The 20,729-nt window shown below is 37.2% G+C and overlaps 1 pseudogene; it reads right to left on the reverse strand.

Moving 5' to 3' along the window:
* The window catches only part of LOC122479395, a 101,722-nt pseudogene extending 84,400 nt beyond the window's left edge, over positions 1-17,322 (reverse strand).
* Between the last annotated feature and the right edge of the window lie 3,407 nt (positions 17,323-20,729).

The raw sequence follows: 20,729 nt of genomic DNA on the forward strand, positions 1-20,729 counted from the left end.
GTGTTTTGTGAATTTGAATATGATATGCCTTGTTGATAGTCGGTTTTTGTTGAATCTATGGGGGTCCTCTGTGCTTCCTGGATTTTGATGTCTGTGTCTTTCCCCAGGTTAGGAAAGTTTCCCGCTATAATTTGCTCATGTAACCCTTGTACCCCTATTTCTCTCTCTTCCTCTTCTGGGACCCCTATGATTCTGATGTTGTTCCTTTTTAATGAGTCATTGATTTCTCTAATTCTTAAATTGTGCTCTTTTGCCTTAATCTCCCTCTTTTTTTCTGCTTCATTATTCTCTATAAGTTTGTCCTCTATATTGCTGATTCTCTGTTCTGCCTTGTCCATCCTTGCACTGCTGCATCAATCCGTGATTGCATCTCAGTTATAGCATTTTTAATTTCATTCTGGCTATTTTTTACTTATTTTATCTCTGCAGAAAGGGATTCTAATGTATTTTCTAGTATTCTTATTATCATGATTCTAAATTCTGGTTCAAACATCTTGCTTGTATCTGTGTTAGTTAAATCCCTGGCTGTCGTTTCTTTGTGCTTTTTCTTTTGGGGTGAATTCCTTCGTTTTGTTATTTTGAAGGGAGAAAAGGAATTAATGAAGTTGAAAAATTAAAGTTAAAAAACTTAAAATTAAAAGAAATATTAAAATTAAAAATTAAAAACACACAGACACACACACACAAATCTAATAGTGATGCCAAATCATAGGTGTGTTTTGGTCTGGGTGTTGAAAGCGGTTTGACAGATTATAGGGACAAAAAGGGGAAGGGAGGGAAAAAAAGGAAATCATTTGAGAACATGAAAAATGAATATAGTGAAGTAGACTAAAATGAGATGATGGGGTAAAATAGAATTTGAAAAAATATACCCAAAAGTAAATAATATAGTAGAAAAAAAATTAATGGAAAATATTTTTAATGAAAATTAAAAATAAATACGATTTTTTCTTTTTCTGTATTTAAGAAAAAAGGAAAGAAATGAAAAGAGAAAAACGATAAAAAAGGAAAAAGAGAAATCGTTTGAAAATTTGAAAAAGTGAATACACTATAGTAGACTTAAATAAAATGATGGAAGTAAAATAGAATGAAAAAAATTTACATAAAAGAAAAAATATAGTAATTAAAAAGTAAATAAAAATATTTTTAATAGAATTTGAAAGTAAAAATGAAGTTTTTCTCTTTCTGCATTCAAGAAAAAAAAGAAATGAAAAAGAGAAAAGAAAGGAAATTGTTTGAAAATTTGAAAAGGTGAATACACTGAAGACTAAAATAAAATGATGGAAGTAAGTAGAATTTGAAAAAATTTACACAAAAGTAAAAAATATAGTAATAAAAATTAAAGAAAAATATTTTTATTGTTTTAAAAAAAATTTTTTTTTCAACGTTTATTTATTTTTGGGACAGAGAGAGACAGAGCATGAACGGGGGAGGGGCAGAGAGAGAGGGAGACACAGAATCCGAAACAGGCTCCAGGCTCTGAGCCATCAGCCCAGAGCCTGACGCGGGGCTCGAACTCACGGACCGCGAGACCGTGACCTGGCTGAAGTCGGACGCTTAACCGACTGCGCCACCCAGGCGCCCCGAAAAATATTTTTAATAAAAATTTAAAATAAAAATGAATTTTTTTCTCTTTCTGTATTCAAGAAAAAGAGAAGAATTGTAAAAGAGAAAAACAAAAAAGAAAAAAAAGAAGAAAATTGAATAGATGAACCTGCTAACTGATTGAAGTAGGACTGAAATTGCTTCGTTTTCCCCTAGAAGTCAGTCTATATAGCTCTTTATAGTCCATAAATTAACCGGTGGTGAGACTTGTGTTCTTGAAGAATGAAGTTGGTCCAGTTGGGTGGGGCTCAGTGCAACAGCTTCGGTCTCCACTAGATGGTGCTGCTAGCCTACTGGGGTGGATTGTTGTGGTGCTCGTAGGTGCATATGCGCATGTGTGGGAGCATTTATTTTTTTTTTCAACGTTTATTTATTTTTGGGACAGAGAGAGACAGAGCATGAACGGGGGAGGGGCAGAGAGAGAGGGAGACACAGAATCGGAAACAGGCTCCAGGCTCTGAGCCATCAGCCCAGAGCCCGACGCAGGGCTCGAACTCACGGACCGCGAGATGGTGACCTGGCTGAAGTCGGACGCTTAACCGACTGCGCCACCCAGGCGCCCTGTGCGGGAGCATTTAAATGGTCCCACCCGGCAACCCAGTTTGTTCTCCAGGATTAGCAACCGCGCACCTGTCCTCTGTCTTCAGCTCTTGTCCACTCCCTGCTTTTTCACTCTCTGTGACCAGGCCCCAGGCAGTACCTCTCTTGGAAGTTTTGTCTCAGATGCAGCTGTTTTGCCTGGCCCCTTACTTCCAAAGGACTGCGGCTTTGACCCGTTCTGTGCCCCTTCGGGAGGGTCTCACTGAGCTATGGATGAATGAGCAATGGCCAAATGTTGGCTGTACCCAGGAACGTCCACTGGACCCTGCTGCTCCCGGTGCCCGGAGACTGTGGCGAGGTGCCAGCCCGCCCCAGAAAAAGTTCGTGAGACAGTGTAGCAGCACCATTTCAGGGGTTATGGAAAATCACAACACACCTCTGGCACCCGGCTTCACCCTTAATGACCTTGCCTCAGCACCAGCAAATGTGGCCGCCTTCCGGGGTCTGCTGGGACCAGGTGGCTTCAACAGTCTCTACCAAATGTCCTTCCAGCAGTGGAACTTCTTTTCCCCATGTGGCCCAAGAGCCCCCCGGACCCCACTCTGTTCCTAGGGATTTGCCCTTCCCACCAGAGCACTGCCAGGTATTGAGCTGCGGAGTTGCAGCCTTTGCGCTCCCTTTGTTGACAGTCTTAATGGAATTTAAACCTTCCCTTTCTCATTTCTCCCTTTTTAGTTTAGTCCCTGTGGCTGTTTCCAATTTTCCACTTTCCCTCTAGCTGCTTTTGGGGAGGGGTGCTTTTCCCGTATTCTCCTCCCCTCCCCAGTCTCCATCCTCTCTCCACCCTCAAAAGTGGTTCCCTACCTTTCGCAGCTTCTCACTCCCCAAATTCACCTCTCTGAGCCGCGTACCTGCTGAATTCTGTGGTTCAGGTTGTGCAGATTGTTGTGTTAATCCTCCAATCAGTTTTCTAGGTGTGTAGGATGGTTTAGTGTTGGTCTGGTTGTATTTCATGGACATGAGACACACAAAAAGCTTCCATGCTGTTCCACCATCTTGGCTCCTCCTAACAAGGCATTAATTAACAAAAGCAAAACAGAACTCTAAAGATTACTAGAATAGTAGATACAGGGAGCAGAACTACCTCCAGGACTAAGCAGAAGGAGCAAATCTGAAAAAGCTCTCCATCCATGCTCTGATCTAGCCCTCATTGGAAAGGGTGCAGCTGTGGCCCACTGAGGTACCAGGGGGAGTCATTTAGGAAAGTGCCTCAGTGGTAGAACTCACACTGTGCAGAAAGTTGCCTTCTAGGGGGCCAAGGGAAGCCATTAATGGTAAGATATCAAATGCTGATGGTCACTACATGCAGTGGCTACCACACACTGCAGAAGCTACTTACTACAGAAGACTGCTGAGGAAAGCATACTAAAACCAGGAAGAAAAACCAGTTTTTTTTCTTTAGTGTCCTCCAGCACCCTGTCCTGACAAAGATTAACATTGTATCATCAGGCAAAAGAGAAATGTTTACAGGCTCAAGTTCCATCTTACAGAGCAGGTAATGAAATGTGGACCTGAAGCTGAAAGGTACTCAAAATATCTCTGAGAAACTACTTATTAATCATAATGGTAAAAAACATGATCCCTAATTCAAATGATATTAGTTACCATCGCCAATAATGGAACAAACCAGCATTGTGTACTACCTAATGGGAGGTAATTTAAAAATCCAAGAATGATTTTTTTATGTTCCTGCCAAAAATGCATAACCCAAATCTAATTATAAAGAAATCTAATTATAAAGAAACATCAGGAACATGTAAAAAGACATTCTACAAAATAAGTCTCCTGCAATGTTCAAAACTGTTGAGATCCTGAAAATAAAGAATGACTAAGGAACTCTTCTATATTGAAAGAGAATAAAAGAAACCTGACCACAAGAATCCTTTTGCTATAAAAGACATTACTGGGACAGTCAGTAAAGCTTTAGTGGGATTTCTAGGAGTTCTTTGTACTGTGCTTGCAGTCTTTTTGTAAGTTAATATTATTTCAAAGCAAAATACAAGAATAAGTTAAATAAATAAGGCATTCCCATCTGTTACTACTGCTGCATGTCTCACCAAAGTAAATACACATTCCTTGGAATGCCCTCAAAGAATTCTCATGGATAAAATTCAAAAATATATAACCTTATCATAAAAAAACAAAGAAACATAAAACACCCAAGGAAACAAAATATCATTTATAAGAGCCAGCATAAAAACAGGTAGCAGAATCAGATCCACAGACTTCAGAATCATTACAAACATAACATAAAACATCCATGCTCAATATATTTTTTAAAAATAAGGAATCAAGAAGATAGTTGAGAAAGAGATTTTTTTTTAATTTTTTTTTAACGTTTATTTATTTTTGAGACAGAGAGAGAAAGAGCATGAACCGGGGAGGGTCAGAGAGAGAGGGAGACACAGAATCCGAAGCAGGCTCCAGGCTCTGGGCCATCATCAGCCCAGAGCCCGACGCGGGGCTCGAACCCACGGACCGTGAGATCGTGACCTGAGCTGAAGTCGGACGCCCAACCAACTGAGCCACCCAGGCGCCCCAAGAGATTATTTTTTTAAAACAACAAACATAATATGGAAAAAACCTGAATTCCTAGAAATGGAAATGTTATACTCAAAATGAAGATTAGAAAGATGAATTTCAGGGAATTATTTTACACTTACTACAGGAAAAAGTGATAGTGATTAAGACACATGGAGGATAGATTAGAAAAGGACTAGTTAGTGTTAGAAGGAGAGGATAGAGTGAGTGGAGAAGCAGCAATATTTTAAAAAATAATGCCTTAGAATTATTCAGAACTTATAAAAGACACGAACCTACAAGTTCAGGAATCCCAATACACACCAAGTACTATCAATAGAAAATCTTTACTTTCATATCTTATAGTGAAATAGAATATAAGACCAAGAAAATCTTAAAAATTAGCCAGAGAGAAAAAAACATATGCCTATGAAAAGAATGCTATTAGACTGATAGCTGACTTATTAAGGCTAGCAATAAAAGCTGAATGAGAATACAGAGAGTAAGCTTCAACCAAAATTGCCATTTTGTTGAAAATATCACTTAAGAACAAATCTGAACTAAAGATAATTTTAAACATACAATAATTGAAAGAATTTGTTACAAACAGGTCTCCAGTAAAAAAAAATTCTGAAAGAAAATTTTCAAGTGGAAGTAATCACAGATAGAAGTTCTGTGAAATGTGAGATGAATATGCAAGGGATAAATAATCCTAAAACTAAAAAGAACAATAAGCAATTCTTATCCAAAAAGGTAATTCTAGCCAAATATTGATTTTTTATTCTTTCCAAGTTTTTAGTTAACATGCAATGTAATGTTAGTTTCAGGTGTAGAATTTAGTAACTCATCACTTACATATTAACATCCAGTGCTCATCACAAGGGCCCTCCTTAATACCCATCACCTATTTAACCCATCCCCCTCTCCCACCTGCCTCCCCTCCAGTAACCCTCAGTGTGTTCTCTATAGTTAAGAGTCTATTTCTTGGTTTTGCTCTCTTTCCCCCCACCATGTCCATTTGTTTTGTTTCTTAAATTCCAGGAGTGAAATCATGGTATTTGTCTTTGTTTGAATAACTTACTTTGCTTTGCATAATATTCTCCAACTCCAACCATGTCACTGCAAATGGCAAGATTTCATTCTTTTTGATGGCTGAGTAATATTCCATTGTATTTATATACCACATCTTCTTTATCCACTCATCAGTCGATGGACATTTGGACTTTTTCCATAATTTGACTATTGTTGAAAATGCTGCTACAAACATTGGAGTGCACTATCCCTTCGAATTAGTATTTTTGTATCCTTTGGGTAAATACCTAGCAGTGTAATTGCTGGGTCATAGGGTAGTTCTATTTTTAACTGTTTTCCAGAGTGGCTGTACCAGTTTGCATTTCCACCAACAGTATAAGAGTGTTCCCCTTCTTCTGTATCCTTGCCAATCCTGTCATTTCCTGTGTTGTTAATTTTAGCCATTCTGACAGGTGTGAGGTAATATCTCATTGTAGTTTTGATATATATTTCCCTGATAATGAGTGGTGCTGAGCATCTTTTCATGTGTTTGTTGGCCATGTGGATGTCTTCTTTGGAGAAATGTTTGTTCATGTCTTCTGCCCATTTTTTAACAGGATTGTTTTTTGGGTATTGAGTTTTAAGTTATTTGTATATTTTGGATACTAACCCGTTATCAGATATGTTATTCCAAATTTCTTCTCTCATTCCAAAGGTTGCCTTTTAGTTTTGTTGATTGTTTCTTTTGCTGTACAAAAGCATTTTATCTTGATGAAGTCCCAATAGTTTATTTTTGCTTTTGTTTCCCTTGCCTCAGGAGACATGTCTAGTAGGAAGTTGCTATGGCCGATGTCAAAGAGGTTACTGCCTATGTTCTCCTCCTGGATTTTAATGGTTTCCTGTCTCACATTTAGGTTGTTAATCCATTGTGAATTTATTTTTGTATATGGTGTAAGAAAGTGGTCCAATTTCATTTTTTTGCATGCTGCTGTTCAGTTATATTACAAAGCTGTGGTGATCAAGACAGCATGATACTGGCACAAAAACAGATACATGGATCAATGAAACAAATTAGAAAACAGAAATGAACCCACAAGTAATGGGCAATTAATCTTCAACAAAGCAGGAAAGAAAACTTAATGAAAAAAAGACAGTCTCTTTGACAAATGGTGTTGGCAAATATTTTTAACAATAATAACAATATCATGAGGGTTTAAAAAAGCAGAAGTACATGAAAAAATAACATTAAGTCAGGAAGGTTTGATCTAAATTATTGTACTGACTCAGTTGTTCCAAAAAAGCTTGTTTGTATTTTGTCTTTATGTTTGTATTACTAATGGAATAAAATCAAATGTCTTTCACTCAAATATTTAGATTAAATAATGATAACGGCAAAAATAATTCATTGAAGTATTCAGACTCTCTATGTTATTTGGAAAACGATAAACATATTAAATCATTTTCATCTTTTTTTAAAGTTTATTTATTTATTTTGAGAGAGAGAAAGAGAGCATGAGCAGAGAAGGGGCAGAGAGAGAGAGAGAATCTCAGTCAGGCTCCATGCTGTCAGCACAGAGCTCCATGCAAGGCTCGATCTCAGAAAATGTGAGATCATGACCTGAGCCAAAATCAAGTGTTCAATGCTTAACCAACTGAGCCACCCAGGAGCTCCTAATTTTCATCTTTGATATGTTAAGTATAAACATAAAAATATAAAAGGTAACTACTAATACATTAGAGAGACTTTCTGAAATAGTAGTGGGTAAAAAAGTAAAATGAAAAAAATTCAGAAGTTGCAAAGAAAACAGAAAAAAGAAAAAACGGAATAAGAGATAACATAAAGTAAGATAATAAGACAAATCCAACTATATCAATAATTGGAGTACATTAAGGTATATAAAAGCTCAGGTAGAAGACAAACACTGATACACTGGGTGAAAAAAAATCTAGCAATATCTGGTTTACTAGAGACAAATGTAAAACCAAAGAATAGAGTAAGATTAAAAACTAAATAGATGGTCGGGGCGCCTGGGTGGCGCAGTCGGTTAAGCGTCCGACTTCAGCCAGGTCACGATCTCGCGGTCCGTGAGTTCAAGCCCCACGTCAGGCTCTGGGCTGATGGCTCAGAGCCTGGAGCCTGTTTCCGATTCTGTGTCTCCCTCTCTCTCTGCCCCTCCCCCGTTCATGCTCTGTCTCTCTCTGTCCCAAAAATAAATAAACGTTGAAAAAAAATTTTAAAAACTAAATAGATGGTCAAAGATATACCAGGAAAATATTAACCACAAGAAAGTTAGTATCATTATACTAATATAAATATAGGCTTCAAGGGAAAATATATTTTTTAAAGGTTATTTATTTTGAAAGAGAGAAAGAGAGGAAAGTGGGGAGAGAGGCTGAGAAAGAGGAGAGAGAATCCCAAGCTGACAGCATGGACCTCAACACAGGGCTTTATCTCACAAACTGATCACAACCTGAGCTGAAATCAAGAGTTGGATGCTTAACCTACTGAGCCACCCAGGTGCCCCTCAAGGAAAAAAATATTAACAACATAAAGGATAACAACATAATTTACCAAAAGTTAAAAGTTTAATAATTCTAAATAATTGTTGCATGTACCTAAAAAACTGTCATACATATAAATTCATATATGAATTGTCATACATATAAATATAATTTCTCACCATTTGTATATATATGGCATGCATTTATACATGACAAAAATAGAACTACAAAAAAAATAAACAATTCCCAAGCTTGGTGGGAGGTTTTTATTCTTTTTTTATTGTAAAATAAAACACTGATTAAGAGTAATACATGAGGAGCGCCTGGGTGGCTCAGTTGGTTAAGTGTTCTACCATTGATTTCGGCTCAGGTCATGATCTCACAGTTCATGGAATTAAGCCCCACATCTAGCGCTGTGCTGGCAGCATGGAGCCTACTTGAGATTCTCTCTCTCTCCCTCTCTCTCTCTCTGCCAGCCCCCCACCACGTGTGTGTGTGTGTGTCTGTGTGCATGCGTACTCTCTCTTTCTCAAAATAAAAATTTTTTAAAAAGAGCAATATACGAACATATAGTTTATGAACTATAAAGTGAATATTCTTGAAACTGGGAACAATTCATTGTGTTCCTCTGATTCCTGTTATTTCCTACAAGTTGATAGTCAGATCCAGTGGCTAGAACAGATTCGGGTTCATTCACATTTGCAAGACCATAGGAAATGTTGTGGTTGTTTGTTAAGAGGCATATCATGTCTAGTTGTGATTTAACAACCATTGCTGTCAAATGCTTCCAGCTATTAATTTACTGAGACTTCCAAAATGCTGATATTCTAATGCTGAGCTTTATTTTTTATTAGATGAAATACTTCATTAAAGTGATATTTCTCTTTGTCTATTATTTGAGTACGAAATGACATAGTTCATGTAGGAAAGACAGGATAAATTCTTGACACTTTCCTTGGTCAGACTTCAAGTAACAAATTTGTTTCTTATCAATTTCTGAATATGATCAATTTTTTTTGTCACTTTGAACTCATGGATTCTATGAGTTTCAATCTATTATAATTATTATCCTTCTTGAAATTCAATTTGTTCCATATGTGGCCAGTGGGAACTTCTTCAAGTTTAATAATGTGTCCTTTTGATTTGATCCCAGTAGTCTTTGATAGCTTCCTTGCTATATAGTATGACAAGATGTTCTACGCTCATCTTGCATATTTCCTGAACTAAACCATTTTTCTAAGAAGCTCTAATGGAAAATGTTCATTCTAGACTACAATCTGGGAATATAAGTGCTAAGATTGCTGGGTTAGTCATTTTTCTATTCTTTTTTAGTGTACACACTAACTCATACACATATATATGTACATGTACACACGCATACACACATCTGTATGATACCTCATACATTCATACTAACACTCCGAATTCAAATTTAATACTACAGTGTTTGCATATGATCTCTTCTGTCTTCTATATTACTTTATTTCCCCTCTTCCATACTGAGAATCTTGGCTTTCAAAGACATAGCGTATGACAGTAATAATGACAGATTTTAACATACATCTGTCAGTAACTGATATATCATATAGATTTTCAAAAAATAGTAATATAGAATATGTGAACATTAATTCACAAGCTTGATTAATTAGAACTAAAGACATTGAATCTCAAACTGAAGAATTCATGTACCAGTTAGGGTCTCAACAGTAAATACATGGCACATTTGAAAAAGGATAATTCAGTGAAGGTTTATTTACAAAGGAATATTTGTAAGATATAGGTACAAGGAAACCATGAGGGATAGTTCATTAACCCTGAATTTAATAGTAGCCAGGCTATCACTACCCCAAAGAGAAAAAGGAAGTTATAATTTCGAAGGAAAGAGTGGCACTGAATTAGGTATCTTAAAAAGAACAATAGCTATTAGGCAACAGATACAGCCAAGTGACCTTGAAGGAAGTAATCACCTTACAGGGGAATAATTACCCTGACCTTTGTCTTATTCTTCCTTCCAATCTCCTGTTGGGGAATATTTCACCTAGATTACTTATTGAAACAACTGCATAAACTGTTCAATGCTTCCTCCCTTGCTCTCCTTCAGTATATCCTCAGCACAGCAGCCAAAATGATCCTGTTAAAACATAATAGAGAATTTGGGGAAGATGGCAGAGTAGCCATGAATTCATGGAAGCACCATGAATCTGTCTCCCCACATAGACAACAATTGCACCGTCAGAATCTGTCTGATGTAACTAATTTTGAAACTCTGGAGTCTGTTGAAGGTTTCCAACTTGCAGTATAAGGTCTGGACAGGTAAATTGTAGTTAATTTTAGTCAATTTCAGCTCTTAGCACAGTAGCAGCTATCTTCCCCCAACCCCCAGACACATGGCAGGCAGCTGTACACGTGTTCCTGGAGAAGCTTGCGCAGCTTGTGGGATCTAGGGTGGGTAAAAAGGACGCTGTCCTCCAAATATTGGTGATTTGTGCTCTGAGTATTGATTGCTGCATCTGATCAAAACCATACAAAGAGCCTGACAGCCATTGTTGTTACATCTCCTCCAAGAGTTGAAAGCCCCTCCCCCTCCAGCTGAAGTGACTTGCAGGAGATTAAATTAGGGCTAGTGCCCTTTTTTCCCACCCTCATGTTTTCCTTTTCTCCTTTCAGTAGCCAGACATTAAAGACAAGTACATCCAAAAATAATTGAATATATGGGGAAAAATCACAAAGCAACTGTGCATGCCCCGAAAAAACTTAAGAAGACATTAAGCTTACTTTGTCAGGCTGATCTTCATCACAGAAACAGCACAGACAAAAATAATCAAAAAAGTAGCAAACCCTGGGGAAAGGAGAGAATCTGATTGCCAGAATTACCACATTATTCAGTTCAATGTCCAATGTTCAATAACAATAAAAAAACCCCACAAGGTGTACAAAGAAATAGAAAAGTATGGCCTATTAAAGGGAAAAGGGTAAATTAACAGAATCTGTCCCTGAAAGACTTAATAGCAAATATATTAGACAAAGATGTGAAAACTCTTATCTTAAAGATGCTTAAAGAACTAAAGGAACATTTGTAGAGTCAAAAAAGTGATGGATGAACAAAATGGAAATATCAGTAACGAGATTAAAAAAACTAAAATGAAACTAAAATTACAAAGCTGAAAGACCAGTAATTGAAATGAAAAGTTCACTAGAGGGATTCAAAGGCAGATTTGATTGAGCAGACAGAAGAAACAATCAGTGAACTTGAAAACAGGACAATAGAAATTATCAAGGCTGAGGAACAGAAAGAAAAAAGATTGAAAATAAATGAACAGAGCCTCAGGGAACCTGTGGGACACTGATACTCATTGTGGAAGTCCGGTAGGATAAGACAGAGACAAAGGGGCAGAGAGAATATTGAAATAAATAATGGCTGAAAACTTCCCAAATTTGAGGAAAGACATGAATATAAATAGTCAAGAATCTCAACAAACTCCAAGATGAACTCAAAGGAACCCATTACACATTATAATCAAACTTTCAAAAGCCAAACCCAAAGAGTGAAACTTGAAAGCAGCAAGAGATAGGCAAATCATCACATACAAGGGATCCTCAATGAAATTATTAGCAAATTTCTCATTAGAAACTTTGGAGACCAGAAGGCAGTGGACCAATACATTCAAAGTGCTAGGGGTGCCTGGGTTTCTTAGTTAGTTAAGTAGCCAACTCTTGATTTTGGCTCAGGTTGTGATCTCATGATTTGTGAGATTGAGTCCCAAATCTGGCTCTGTGCTGACAGTGGGGATCCTACTTGGGATTCTCTCTCTCTCTCTCTCTCTCTCTCTCTCTGCCCCCCCCATTCTCTCATTCAAAATAAATAAATAAATTCTTTGAAAAAAGAAGGAAAGTGCTAAAAGGAAAAAAAGTCAACCAATAATCCTATATCTGACAAAACTGTCCTTCAAAAGTGAGGGAGAAATCAAGACACTCCCAGATAAAAGTTGAGAGAGTTCATAACCACTAGACCTGCCTTGCAAGAAATGCTCAAGGTAATCCTGCAAGGTAAAATGAAAGGACACTAGTCAGTAACTTGAAGCTATAAGGAGAAATAAAGATCTCAATAAAGGTAAACACATGGATAAGTATAAAATCTACTGTTATTGTAACAATGGCATATAACTTTTTGTTTTCTACATAATTTAAGAGACTAATGCATTTAAAGATTAAAAAAAATATTCACAGAAGGGTGCCTGGGTAGCTCAGTTAGTTAAGCATCTGACTCTTGGTTTTGGCTCAGGTCATGATCTCATGGTTCTTGAGTTTGAGCCCTGCATCAGGCTCTGTGCTGACAGTGCGGAGCCTGCTTGGATTCTCTCTCTCTCCCTCTCTCTCTACCCCTCCCCTGCTTGCTTGCTCTCTCTCAAAATAAATAAACTTTAAAAATTAAAAAAAAATTGGGGCGCCTGGGTGGCTGTCAGTTAAGTGTCCGACTTTGGCTCAGGTCATGATGTCACAGTCTGTGAGTTCGAGCCCTGCGTCGGGCTCTGTGCTGACAGCTCAGAGCCTGGAGCCTGCTTTGGATTCTGTCTCCCTCTCTCTCTGCCCCTCCCCCGCTCATGCTCTGTCTCTCTGTCAAAAATAAACATTAAAAAAAATTTAAAAAATTAAAACTATTCATGTAAAAGCTACTATTACTGTAAATTTGGTTTGTATCTCTAATCTAGTTTTCTATATAATTAAGAAGACCAATGCATTAAAAAATTGTTTATGTTTTAGGCACACAATGTATAAGGATGAAATTTTGTGACACAATAACCAAAAGGGACAGAAATGGAAATGTAAAGGAGCAGAGTTTTTGTTTGTTATTTAAGTTAAACAGCTATAAATTAATTTAAACTGTTATAACTTTAGAATGTTAAATATAATCCCCATGGTAATCACAAATAGCCATAGATTATACAAAAAAATAAATTAAGAATTTTAACTCTACATTGCAAAAAATCAACTACACAAAAAAAGAAGACAGGAATGCAGGAAATGAGGGACAAAGACACTATAGGCATGTAGAAAAAAAGAATGCAATGACAGAAGCAAATCCCTCCTTATCAGCAGTTAGTTTAAATGTAAATGGTTAAACTCCCAATCAAAAGACAGAGATTGTCAAAATGTATTAAAAACATAGGACCTTGGGGCACTGGGTGGCTCAATCAGCTAAGCTGCTCCCGACTCTTGATTTCCATTCAGGTCATGATCTCGTGATCATGAGATGGAACCCTGCATTGGGCTCCATGCTAAGTGTAGAGCCTATTTGGGATTCCCTCTCTCCTTCTCTTTCTGCTTCTCCCCCACTCTTTCTCTCTCTCCTTCTCAAAAATAAATAAAATAAAAGCAAAACAAAACACATGACCTAATTATATGCTATTTTCAAGAGACTCGCTTGATATCTCAAGACACAAACTGGTTGAAAGTGAAAGTATAGAAAAAAATACTAACCAAAAGAAAGAAGTGGCTATACTAATATCAGACTAAATACACTTTATTTATTTATTTATTTATTTATTTATTTATTATTTTATTATTATTATTTTTAATTCACTTCCAAGTTAGTTAACATATAGTGTAATAATGGTTTCAGGAGTAGAATTTACTGATTCATCACTTACACATAACACCCAGTGCTCATTCCAACAAGTGTCCTCCTTAATGCCCCTTGCCCATTTAGCCTATCCCCCTCCCCCCAAACCCTCCAGCAATCCTCAGTTTCTTCTTTGTATTTAAGAGTCTCTTATGGTTTGTCTCCCTCCCTGTTTTTATATTATTTGTGCTGTCTCTAAATAAATAAATAAACTGTAAGACTTAAAAAAAAGAAAGAAATTAGAATAAGAACAAACTAAACCCAAAGCTAGCAGAAGGAAATTGTAAAGATGCCAACAGAGTGAAACAAAATAGAGAATAGAAAAGCAATAGAAAAATCAAAGAAACCAAAAGTTGGTTCTTCAAAAAAATCAACAGTTGAAAACCTTCAGGTAGATAGACTATGAAAAAAGAGAGACAACTCGAATTACTAAAATCTGAAATTAAAGTGAGGGCATTATTACTGATTTTACAGAAATGAGAGTATTATGTATAAATGCCAAAAATTCGGATAACCTAAGATGAAATAAAATCAGCATCTCAAAGAGATAACTATACACTCTTGTTCATGGCAGCATTATTCACAATAGCCAAGATTTAGAAACAACCTAAATGTCTACCAACAAATGAATAAGGAAAATGTTGTATATACATACAATAGACTATTATTCAGCCTTAAAAAGGAAGGAATTTCTGTAATATGTTGTAACATGGATGAACCTTGGAGACATTATAGTAAGTGAAATAAGCCAGTCACAAAAAGAGAAATATTGTATGATTCCACTTATATGAGGTAATTAATCAAAATTATAAAGATAGAAAGTATAATGGTGGTTTCCAGGGCCTTGGGGGAGGGGAGAACGGGGAGTCAGTGTTTAATAGCCATAGAGTTTCAGTTCTATAAGATGAAAACAGTTATGGAGATGGATCATGGTGATAGCTGCACAGCAATGTGAATGTATTTAATACTAATGAACTGTATACTTAAAAATGGTTAAGATAATAAATTTTATATTATGTATGTTTCATCATAATTAAAAAAATGTGGATCAGGTTATTCATTGGTTCAGTATCCTTCAACAATTTCCATCTTATTCAGAATAAAAATCAAAGTCTTTATTATGACCCATAAGACCCTACATGATCTGAATTCCCTCTCTTTATCACTCTGACCTCATCTTACTATCTATCTTTTCTATATTCTTTTCCTATCACACTGGCCTCAGGGCCTCTGCATTTAATATTCCATCTATTGGAATGCACTCTCCACAGATATTGACTTGGCTCTTTTCTCTTTTTCCTTCAGGTAAAGTCCTCCTTGGCCATCCTGCCTAAAACTGCAAAAATCACCTCCACAGACTTCCTATCCCCAATCTTTGATTTACCTTTCTGTTCAACGTTTATCATTCAAATGTGCAACATATTTCACTGATTTATATTTATCTTGTTTACTGTCTTAATCTCCAACCAGAATGTAAGTCCTTGAAGACAGGGACTTTTGTCTGATTAAGCCTGTTTCACACAGGTAAGAGATCAACAAATACCTGTTGGATTAATGAATGAAAGAATATGGCTTAAGAAGTAATAAAGGTAATCTACATTTTACATACATTAAAAAATGATTAATGTATTTTTACGAGCCTAATGTTTTCCTGAATTGCTCACAGTTACTAAATGCTAGTCTGGGTTTGCTTAATGATCACTTAGAGCTCTGCCTATCTCACTAGATGCTCTCTTCTTTTCCTCCACTCCATAGATGCAGCTAAATGAACTTGGCCAAAATATGTAGAAGTACACAGGCATAGGCTTTGGAATCAGATAAACCCGGATTTACATCCCAGACACTACATCTGATAGTGTAGGGTTTTAACCTCTACATGCCTTCATTGTTTCAAAGACAGTATGAAATAGTAGAAAAAGTACATTGGCTTCAGAATCTAAGAGTCTTAGCTTCCAATGTAGTTGTGGCTTTGGGCAGTTATTTAATATATAATTCAATTTTCTCATCTATAGAGTTAAGATAATATCTCCTTCATAGGGTTCTTGTAAAAATATACGCTAAAGCACCTGACACAGAAGGTAACCAGTAAATGTTCATTTCTGTTGCTAATATAGGATAGTCATTAATTTTCTGCCCAAGACAATTTTGTTCACTAGTAAGAAGGCATCTACCTTGGAGGATTTTTTTGTTTTGTTTTGTTTTTTAATGACTGCTACCTTCCAAATGAGTCTAGGGTGATTGTGTTTCAATATTACTATTAACCCATATCACTAGAGATTAAAACCAGAAGCATATTCCTATTAGCAAGATTTTACCTACAAATATACATTTTGAAGGGAATGGAAGGCAGTAGCAAGCACTGCCAGCTTACAACATTCCTTTTGCATCCACTTTCTGTTTTCTATTACAGGTGGAATCTCATTTTAATGAATACCATTTTAAACATCTGTTTTTTACATACTGAGGCTATTTTTGTGTTCTAGCAGATGGGCCACAGGAACTGTGCTTTGTTGACTTGGCTAAAACAAATTCTAAAAAAAAATGAAAATTCTTTCTTTACAAGTACTGTTTGTGCAGAAATAAGTATTTTAATAAGAGGTAATTATCATTTGTAAGTGATATACCCTGGCCAAGGCTACTTCCAAGAAAACAGAACTGGGTTGTGGGTGGGTGGGTGGGAGGCAAAATGGACTAGAAAGCAAGAGAAAATTAGAGAAAAACAGAGAAACCTCAAGTTAGTTCTGTTGGAAAATACAAACCTAAAGTCAGAACTCTACTTGTAAACATAACCTCTCTTCTTCCAGGGCTTACTACACATGTTGTTCCTCTACAAAGACTTTTCTATTCTCTCTATTCCTTCTATTCCCTTGTCCTGAATCTTTTGTGGTAGCATTTACCAGGGTTCATCTTACACCTTTAAATATAATTGTTTGGTGTTCTGTCCCTTCCCTCCAACAAGACGGTGAGCTCAGATCTGTAGGCCAAAGCTGATTCAACTTGCTATGATCAATACCTAGCACCGAGCTTGATCTACAAAAATGTTTAATAAATTCTCATTGAATTTAATATAATGAAGAAGTATTGAAATGCTTGAATTAAGTATTTTTACCTACCTTGGATGCTCCTTGATAGCAAAAAGTATTTCATTTCCACAGGATTTGACACACAAATGCTCAGTGCCACGTGTTGGTTGAAAAAATTACTGAAATCAATATACTAAAGTTGGTGAGAACCAAAATCAGACTTTTAACATTTAATTTCTCTCAGGACTTTGATGCACAAATAAATCTACTATTCGCTGCTGAATTAAACCTGATAGCAAGTGACTAGAATATACCGTGAGCCTTGGGGAGACCCAGCTTAAGGCTCTTCATTCTCACCACCAGGAGAGGGGGCAGGGCAAAGGAGAAGCTCCCGGGGACAGGGACATGGAAGGGCTTGGCACACCACTGGGTGGACTGCATTAGCGGGTTACCTCAAAAGAACCAGAGGACAAAATGGGGACTGCGAGAATTGATTCGAAAGAGCCCACTGGGAGCACACTGGAAGGCTTGCTCCTCTTTCCTCAGATTACATCAACTCAGGAGTTGGAGCTAACTTCAGCCAACCATTCAGAGTGAGGCTACAGCTTCTGGACCCCCTGCCCCAGGTTTACCACCCTCCAGGGTTTAGCTTCACACCACACTTCTGCCTGTGAGTTTCCAGCTTCTCGTGGCGGGACTCCAGCTTCCTCGAAAGGCACCTTCCAGTCCAGAAAAGGCTGAGTGGGCACCTCGCCTCCAGGATGTAGGAAGAGCAGCGACCTAAGTGGCAGTTGGTCTTGGTCGTGCTGCTTCTCACTTACTCAGCCTTATCTTGTTACTCTCCCTAGCTGACCCCAACAAGCTTCAAAACCGCTGAAAAAAATGCCTCTGCTCCTCTCACTCCTGTGAAGATTGGCTTCAGTGGAGTCTCTACTGCAGACCTGAGAAGTGGCACCCATTTTAGCCCTCAAGTTTCTTTTGCTCCATTTCTTTGGCACCCACTGGGCTTTGGAGTTTTGGAGTTTTGGAGTTGATGACCATTTCCTCACCTAGAGTTCCTGGAAGACCCCATTTTAGTTAAATCCTCTGGCTTGCCATGAGGAGCCCTTTGCCCTGTTTGTAAGGGAAAGGTCTGAATCTTCTTAAAAGGATGATGCAAGTGCAAAATCTAAACTAAAAATGTTGCCCTATTCTGGCCCTTCCACAATGATCTTTGGAATAATGAGATAACCCGGTTTACCCTTCCTTACATCTGAATACTTTCTGGAAAGAAACCAACTTTCCTACCACATGCAAATTAAGGTAAAATTCAAGAGCTTCTCCTTCATGTATGAGCTTACTTTTGCAGGGGCTGTAATGCTAACAAAGTGTAAGCACTTTCACTGTACACAGTAGTATCTATGGCTAACTTGTTCAATAATTAAGATTTGCTAAACCTTATGAACAAATAAAGTATAGAACATGAAAAATTAACCATTTATACTTGAATATATTTTCCATTATTATAGTCCATCAAATATGTTTTTCCAAATGCAATTTATTTTCCTCACTGTCAAGAATGTGTACTCAAAGTTCGTACTTGACTCTTGAACCTTTATGTTCCCACTTCTCTCTGAGTTTATGCCACACATACATTTAATTGTGGGCCTACCTAATGTGGCTAGTGAATGGGAAAAAGAAAGTTAAAAACAAGTTAGAAGTTGGTATAAATATAGAATGTAGGTTATGTAAAATCAGATGGACCTAAACTCACTATTTATTAGCTATTTATGACTTTAAACAACTTCTTTTTTTTTAATGTATGTTTATATGGTGGGGGGGGGGGTGAGCATGTGTGAGAGCAGGGAAGGGGCAGAGGGAGAGAGAAAATCCCAAGCAGGCTCTGTGCTGACAGGCATGGAGATCAGTCACACCAACTGTGAGATCAAGACCTGAATGGAAATCAAGAATCAAATGCTTAAAGGACGGAGCCACCCAGGTGCCCGTTTAAGCAACTTCTTTATCTTAAATTGGGTTTCCCCACAACAAGACTCTGAGACAAGGATTGGGATTCAAAGAACTTTCAGAAGCCTGATGAGGAAGTGTGACACAAGGAAGAAAGGAAGGCCAATAAAGTGTGTAAATGAGCAGGTTACCACTGAGGGAAATTGGAACTCAATTCTACTGGTGATCCTCTGAGAGACTATAGAATAAAACCCAGAATTGTTTCACTGAGGGACAAGAAAACTGAGACATTTATCTACTAATTCCCCTCCCTCAGTGGTTAAGGGTTATTCTTGGGAGTGTTAACTCTCTGGTACTTCCCTTAAGTAGCATGCTCCTATTGCTAGAGAAAACCTTCAGGCAGAAAGACAGATGGTTGAGATAGGAAGCCATTGGCATATCATTAATGGGAATTGCCATTGAAGCTGGAGGTAGCCTCCATGGTGGGCCAGGGGGATATGGGCATGCCACTGAGGATGTCTGATACATTCAATTAAGCCTTAGCTTATTTCTCTGTAAGCTGGAGATAATAATTAGAGATTATAGCTAGAGTGATATTAAGTTCCTAGCCCATAAAAAAATTAAAAAATCCTCATATATGTAATAATGTTGTATAATAATAGTTAAGAACCTCTTTTTTTTTTATTGAAGTGTAGTTGACATACTATGTTACATTAGCTTCAGGTGTACAATATAGTGATTCTATAACTCTATACATTATGCTATGTTCACAAGTGTAGCTACCATTTATAACCATACAATGCTATTACAATACCATTGAGTATATTCCCTTGCTGTTCCTTTCATCCCCATGACTTATTCATTCCATAAATGGAATCCTGTACCTCTCACTCCCCTTCACCCATTTTGCTCATCCCTCACCCCTCACTCAGCCACCCACCAGTTCTCTTTAAAAAATTTTTAGGATACATTGATATTTAATTGTGGTTCCACTTTGTTTGTAGAACACATTTCTGTTTCCTCTAATCTATTTATATTCACTTATTTGGGTACTTAGCTGTCACATTATCTAGAAGAGTTCCTAAACCTGATTCTTTAATACCCTGCTCCTTCCCCTAGAATTATTTATGTGTCCCCACTAGACCATAATGAGAACAAATACAGTGTAATTTATCCTTCAACAAAAAAATGTATGAAGCATTGTGACAAATGGGGGGATCATAAATATTAAAAAAGAAAGCTCCATTCTCAGGATTTTTCCAAGTATTAGGCTGGATATAAACCAAAACTTAAACAACTAAAATATATTATGATACTCTGATAATGGTAAATCAAAAGTTTTATAGCAGCAAATGTGAGGAGTTAACTCCAGAATTTAGTCTGGAAGGATACAAACCAGACTGTTAATAGCAGTTATCTGTGGAGAGAAAAGTGTATGTGTGTATATGTTGACATTTGGCAGAGAGAGATCGGATAAAGGAATAGTTAACTTTTTACTCTGTTGTGTGAATCCTTTAAAAAGAATGTGTACTTATCACTTCCTTGTATAAAGAAAAAAAAGTGTAATGAAGAGGTTGAAGGGATACCAAAGAGAGGAAACAGCAAAGGCACAGACACTTTAGCTCAGAAGAATGCATTATATTCAGGAAGGTACATGTAGCATAGTATGGCTGATCCATAATAAGCCTAAAGACAAGTGTCATGAAATCAAATGAGAGAGTTGGATTTGAGCCAACTCAATTCTGTAGGCTATTACAGTAGGCAAGACAAAAGCACGAGAGCATTAGCCAGCAAAGCTGAAGAAGGGAGGCATGGAGGAAACCAGAGACAAGAGGCAAAAGCTACTAACTTGGCACATAGATATAGAAGGTAAATGAGCACATGTATCAACTGAGTTCTGCAAA

This window comes from Prionailurus bengalensis, chromosome C1 (genome assembly GCF_016509475.1).
Source record: "Prionailurus bengalensis isolate Pbe53 chromosome C1, Fcat_Pben_1.1_paternal_pri, whole genome shotgun sequence".
Lineage (NCBI taxonomy): Eukaryota > Metazoa > Chordata > Mammalia > Carnivora > Felidae > Prionailurus > Prionailurus bengalensis.